We start from the raw sequence: 7,705 nt of genomic DNA, 5'->3' as shown, positions 1-7,705 counted from the left end.
ACCAGTAACACTCCAGTCACACACAAAGACCCTCACCCTCACATCGACACCCTCCCTAGAGATGCAGACATACACTGACCCACAGAGACACAACCAGACAGGGTTATACAAACTCCCAGCATCACCTGCTGAGCCTGGTTATGCATACACACAAGGCCACACAAAGTCACACAATGACACACAGTCTTACAGACCTTTTGAGCATACACAGATGCTCTCAAAATCATCCATAGATGTGGCACACACAAAGTCACACAGAGACATACAGATGGCATACACAGGGACACACATACACAAGAGCAGCCCTGGTCACACACAGTTAGATCACACACTGACACCCAGAGACATACACAGGCACCCCCAGATCACACATGGGGACGCTCAGGCCGGCCCTCAGCTGCATACAAGGTCCCGTAGACACACACTCACACGCGCCCCAGCAGTACAGCCCCTACCGGGCCGAGGACAAGCAGGCGGCAGGGCTTCCGGCGGCAAGCGCTCATCTGGAGGCAAGGAAAGAGCTGGGGAAACATTTCATTTGCAGCCGGCTGGAGACCCACCCCACCCGTCCTGGAAACCTGGCCCTGGCTCCTGAATGGGGCCTCTGTACGCCGCCACCGCCCAGCCGACCAGGGTGTGGGTACCGGGACGGTGGGGGGGTGGGGGTGGTGAGGCCAGCCACACCATGTCCCAGGCCAAGCGTCAGGGGCCACTCAGCCACCCAGTCCCTGGGCCATGCCAGGGCCCAGGCTGGAGTCCTTCAGACTGGAGGAGCCCTCTTCACCCTCATCCCCTCCACATTTAGAGGCCATTTCCCAAAGCCAGCCTGCAGAGGGAAGTCAGAGGAACCAGGCAGGGCCCCAGCTGGCCCTGGATCTCCAAGTGTCCCCTGTCTCAGGTCCACATATGTCCCCAGGCCGGGCAGCTGTCAGTCCCATGCCACAGGGCCACTCCCTGCGGCACCAAGGTGAGATGCCACAGGATGTGACCGTATCTCTCTGTGTGTGACCCTGCAACCGGGCTCCCTGTGCTGCCTAGGGGTGGGGGTGGGGCCATCATAGGCCCTGGTCTCATGTCATCACACACAGAGTGTCACCGTCACACCTTCCATCACCCGGCCACACACAGCCGCCACTGTCTCATCGTCAGCCACACTGGCACACACAACCACACTGTCGCACATGCTGGCACACACAACCACACCGTCACACCTTCAACCACACATGGCACTGCACTGTCATACCTTCAGCCAGCAACACTGCCTGTCACACCCTCAGCCCACGCTGTCACCCACAGAAATACCGTCACAGCCTCAATGATGCTGGTCACGCATGCCTTCAACCACACCGTCTCACACCTCCTCACACTGACCCTGACACATTGACCCCCACCCTGTGTCAGCATCACGTTGACCAGCAGGGGCGCACTCGCATACTCGGTCCGGGTGCCCCTGCAGCTGCGCTAGCCACGTGGCCACACAGAGTCACAAGAAGGGGAAGCCAATCTGATCACTTCAGCCCCAGGGTGTGGCACGCAGCTGCCCCTGGAGCAATGTTTGAACTCAACCAGTTACTCCAATAACTCGACAACACACCCTGATTGTCACAGAGCAGGTCACCAGAAGGTACAGGCCACTCACTTTGGAATTGCTTACAGGTATTCTTACAGCTACTCTCCTCTACCCACTGCAGTTGGAGCCTGGAGAGCAGGGGGTCTAATGGACACACAGCTGTAGGCGGTGGGTGCCAGCCCCCCACTTTATGAATATTCATCAGCTGGGGCTCTCCTGAAACCTGTGAGGAGTTGGAGGTCCCAGGCAGCTGGGCACCCCCTTCCATGCCAGGAGGCTCTTGGGTGAGGGGGGCTCAGTCGAGCCCCAGCAGTTCTTGGAACCCACACCCAGTTATACACGCGAGCACATATGTTTGTGAAGCTGGACCCCTAGACACACAAACAAGCATCACACAAACTCACAACTACACCCCACAACAGGGCCATCCACCATCACACACACATGCGCACGCATGCATGCACACACACACACACTTGGCATGCAAACACAGGCACACAGACTATCACATGAATGCACAAACACATAATCACGCCCACACCACAGACAGTTGCACCACACACACACACCAGGCATACAGACATGGACACACACTGTCACATGAGTTCACACGCACACACTCACATCCAACCCACAGACACCCACCACACACACACACACACACACACTCCAGGCATGCAAACACAAGGGCACGCTGTCACAAGACTGCTATCACACCCAAACTACGCAGACACCATCACACATAGGCATGAAAACACACACACACAGATACACAGGATCTCACTCTGCCCACCCCTGACGTTTTACAGAAGGGGAAACTGAGGCACTGAGTGGCTGAAGTCCCCTTAAAGCAGGATGGCCCCTCCTGACTCCAGGCAGAGGCTACCTCCGGGCGCCCCCTGCTGGCCCGGCCCCTTCACGAGCGCGCGGTACGGGCACGCGCCTGACGTAACCATGGCATCCTCTTGGCACGAGCGGCCCGCGCGCAGGGAGGGCGGGGCGGGCGCGTTACCATGGCGCCGGCGGGCCGCGTGAATGGGGCATTGTTCGCCCCGGCGCCCAGGCCGGGCTGTCCCGGACCCACCCGGACCCACTCGAGCCGGCAGAGACTGGGAGAGACAGAGATGGGGAGAGACAGACAGAGCTGTAGATGGGGAAAGACACTTAGAAGCCGAGTGAGAGGCAGAGAGGGAGAAAGAGATGGGAGAGACCTGCAAGAGAAACGCACAAATAAGGAAGGACAGAGGGAAGGGGCCAAACGAAGGCAGAGCCGGAGATCGAGATGGAAGATGAAGGGCTTGAGTCGGAGACAGGACCAGTCAGCCGGTACCCATGGAGCCCATTCTGGGCTGGCAACCAGGACACGTAGACAAAGTCAGAGATGCTAAGAGGTGAGAAGAGACACTGCTATACAGAGATCCAGAGAGGACGAGGGTCAGAGATAGGGAAGGAATGAAAGAAATACTTTGAGCCTGTCTGGTCCCACCCACCTGGGTCCCCTCTCCACTCCCCTTTGGACCACAGGCCTTCCCTGGTCAGACCCTCTCAGAAGGCACACCTCTGTTCTACATGTCTTCACACTCCAAATGACAAGACATCATTGCCACAGCGACCAAGTCAGGGACACTGCCCCAGACACCCCGAGACACCCTCATGGGCACAGTGACACCCACAGATATACATACAGACTCCCAGTGACTCAATCATGGTCCCAGCCAGACACACCCATATGACAGGGGATAGTACCCCCACACCGCCAGAGTGACCCTCAGAGTTACAGATGTAGCCCCATCGATGTACATCACATGAGGACCCCGCCAGTCTCAGTAACACATGACCACACACCACCACACAGGCTCACATGCCATGGGATCACTGTCTGGCGCCCACACCAGACACACAGTGCACCCTCACATATGCACTCATTGACGCCTTCACAGACACACACACGCCTTCTCAAGGCACACATCTCTTCTCAATCTGACCCACGGACTGGGTGCCCTGTCCCCTGGTCCAGACTGCCAGCAGTGGGAATGCTGGGTCCAGATCTCCATGCTTGAGAGACATAAGTCACCAGGTGAGATTGAGAGGGGGTGGGGAAGGAGGTGAAGCCTGTCCCTGTACACCCCCAAGGGCTGGGTCCATCTGGGCCAGGGTTGTCCCCTAACTCCTCTGTCTGGGTCAGCTTGGCCCAAGTCTGAGCCAAGGGTGTCCCCTGGTGGCCATGTATATTCTCTGCACCCATCAGGTTGGGGTGGGAGGTGGTGTGGAGGAAAGGGAGCCCACTGGCCCTGTCCGAATACAAGGGCAGAGAGGACAGGCCAGACTCAACACACAGAACTCAGAGATGGGAAATCAGGCTCCAGAAGCAAGAACTCAGATCCAGAATTCATAGCCTGGAATCTAAACTCTGGAATTCAAAACCAGATCTCAGAATCAAACCTGAATCTAGATTCCCAGATACCAAGATCTAGAATCCAGATCCAAGAACTCAGGACCTGGAATCTAAAGTCCAGGTCCATGGGACTTCCATGGTGGCTCAGTGGTAAAGAATCCGCCTGCCAGTGCAGGAGACACAGGTTTGATCCCTGATCCGGGAAGATCCCCTATACCACAGGGCAACTACACGGGTGTGCCACAACTACTGAGCCTGGGCTCTGGAGCCCGGGAGCTACAACTACTGAGGCCACATGCCCTCGAGCCCATGCTCCACAACAAGAGAAGCCACTTCTGTGAGAAGCCTGCAAACCGCAGCTAGAGTGTAGCTCCACTCTCCGCAACTAGAGAAAAGCCTGTGCAGCAACAAAGACTCAGCACAGCTAAAAATAATACATAAATAAAATCACTTTTAAAATTAAAAAATAAAAATCCAGGCCCAAGTGTCCACAATCTAGAATCCAAAAATCTAGATCCTGTCCTCCAGAATCTAGAATCAAAGGCCCAGTGGGAAATTACCTGGCAGACCAGTGGTTAGGATGTGGTGATCTCCCTGCCAGAGCCCTGGGTTCAATCCCTGGTTGGGGAACTAAAATCACATAATCCACCAAAAACAAACAAAAAGAAAGAATAATCGCGGACCCAGAATCCAGATCCAAGAACAGAGGGTGTCCCTCGGAGCCAGCTCCCTGCCTTCTTCAATCCCCCACATTAGAGCGTTGGCAGCAGGGGCTTTGAGGAAAGGAACACACTGAAGGGGCAGGAGAGGAGCCCTGCGCCGGCCACGTAGAGAGCTTCTCCCAGCTGCCGCCCCTGCGCATCTTCAAACATGCACACACACCACTTCAATAGGATCTTCTACACAGACCCACATGCCCAGACATACAGCCTCTGACCATCAGGTGTACAGCACCACACACCCTCAGCTACACATGCACAACCACACACACACACACACCCCATCACACACACCACCACACACATTACATCACACATTCACCCTGACACACACCATCACCCAGAGACACCCAGAACTGCCACACACTCCTCCCAGCACCTGAACACACACCCATCTGTGTACCTACATGATCTCAGCGCTGTCCCCCCAGCCCTGGCCAATCCCCTAAGCTCAGACACACAACCACCACACCCAGAGACACACAAAAAGCCAGGACTCCCAGCCCTGCACACAGATACACTCACAGAATTGTGGAGGCTGGCATACACACACACACACACACACACACACACACACACACGAACTCTCCCAGGCACAGAGAAGCCCGTGCCTTGGCAGCCATGCAGCCCCTGGGAACGGGACCCCTGGGACAGGGCTCACCGTGCACCCCCGTGCCCATCCCAGCCCTCCCCCGCCTGGCCGGCTGGCGGGCTTTAATACAGATGCCAAACTCATAATTGTAACTGAGGGTGACAGGGTCACCTTGAGCCCCAGATGCTCGCGCGGTGACAGATGGCGTTGGCAAACCTGATTATCGGCCCCCGTGCCAGCGCCTGTGGCACCTGCATCCCCCGCCCCTCCCCGCTCCCCCAGCACTCATTACCCACCCATTACTGGGCCTGGGGGGTGGGGGTGGGGGCCGGCTGGCATTGCCCAGGAGGGGGCAGGGACTCCAGGGGCCCCCCCTGGCACCAAGGTTCCCAGCTGGCTCCCCGGCTGGCAGGAGGTGGGCACAGCTGAAGCAGGGCAGGGAGGGGGAAACAGCCACCTCATGCCTGCCAGAGAGAGGGGTGCTCACAGTGCCAGGGCCAAGCTGCCCACTCGGACCCTGCTTGGGGTTGGCACAGAACCCTGGAGGGAGGAGGGAGAGCATGCCCCTCTCTGTGGGCCTCGGGTGACCCTCCCCCCACTCAGGGCCCTTGGAGCAGGGCCTTGGGAGCTGCCTGCCTGGCCTGTTCCCACCCCCCTGTGCAGGCCTGTGGGGTCAGAGGTCACAGGCTCCCACGCCCCACAGGCCCATCTGTTTCCTCAGGTCCCCTCCTCCTGCTCCCCTCACCTGGGGCCTTCCTTCCTGAGGCAGGAAGAGGGCTGAGAGGGGCCTGGCCAGCCCCCCGCCCTGCGCTCCAGGGGGCATTTGGAGGGAACCCCGACAGCGCCACATGTCCCCGCGTCTGTGCCAGACGGGTCCATCTGCTAGGGCCCTGGTTCCAGCCGCCCAAAGCCGGGCTGCCCTCATCCGCTGCAGAGCCTGCACCCAGCTGAGGAAAGGGCATCCCAGATGCCCACGCTCTAGTCCGGGGCCACCCATTCCCAGGAAACCTGACTGGAGGGATACACACAAACACACATGCACACATATCTACACACACATACCATCTACACACAAACATACGTCTATACACACATATCTACACACATACGTCTACACACACGTATCTACACACACTACACACATGTACACACAAATATCTACACACATGTACACACACCATCTACACACACATCTATACACACATATCTACACACATACATCTACACTCACATATCTACACACTACATGCATGTACACACACCATCTACACACACATCTATACACACAAATATCTACACACATGTACACACACCATCTACACACATATCTATACACACAAATATCTACACAGATCTACACACACACGTGTGTGTGTTTAATTGCTACATCATGTCCGACTCTTTTGCAACCCCATAGACTGTAACCCACCAGGCTCCTCTGTCCATGGGATTTTCTAGGCAAGAATACTAGAGTGTGTTGCCGTTTCCTTCTCCAGGGGAATCTTTCCCCCTCAGAGATTAAATCCGCATTCCCTGCATTGGCAGGTGGATTCTTCACCACTAAGCTACCAGGGAAGCCCCCACACATGTACATACACACACACAACTAGATTCGATCAAGCTTTATGGGGTTCCTATAGATGCCACACTGAGCATGAAGCTGCATGGAGACTCAAGGTTGGGGGGGGATGACAGGAGGGGCAGCTGGGGGCAGATGGGTCCTGTCTCTGACTCAGGAAGCCCAGGTTTCCCCCAGCAGCTCCATCTGTCTCCTGGCCTTGGTTTCTCGGGAACCCTAGGACCGGGTCAGCACTGTGCCTCCCAGTCTGGGCTAGGCCATCTGTCCTCCCTGCAGCTGGGAGTATCTTTGACTCATTCTATGAGAGGAGGTCCAGCTCAGTGGTTTAAAACAGGAACCACCAGGTCTTGGGTTTGAATGCTGCCTCTGCCACGTACTGCTGTGTGACTCTGAGGAAGTGATTTTGTCTCTTGGGGCCTCAGTTTCCTTTTCCATAAAATGGGATGCTACTGGGACTTCTCTGGTGGTCCAGCAGTTAAGACACGGCACTTCCACTGCAGGGAGCGTGAGTTCAATACCTGGTCAGAGAAATAATGTCCCACATGCTGAGTGGAGTAGCCAAAAAGTAAAAAAAAGAAATGAAAGGATGCTACTAACCTCTATATCATGGGGCTACTCTGAGGATGACATGAGTTGTGAACGTAGTGAAAATGTTAGCTGCTCAGTCGTGTCCAACTCTTTGCGACTCCATGTACTGTAGCCTGCCAGCCTCCTCTATTCATAGAATTCTCCAGGCAAGAATACTGGAGTGAGTAGCCATTCCCTTCTCCAGGGGATCTTCCCGACCCAAGGATCGGACCCAGGTCTCCTGCATTACAGGCAGATTCTTTATCATCTGAGCCACGAGTTA

This window comes from Bubalus bubalis, chromosome 9 (assembly GCF_019923935.1).
Source record: "Bubalus bubalis isolate 160015118507 breed Murrah chromosome 9, NDDB_SH_1, whole genome shotgun sequence".
NCBI classification, from domain to species: domain Eukaryota; kingdom Metazoa; phylum Chordata; class Mammalia; order Artiodactyla; family Bovidae; genus Bubalus; species Bubalus bubalis.
Note: the sequence above shows the minus strand (reverse complement) of the source record.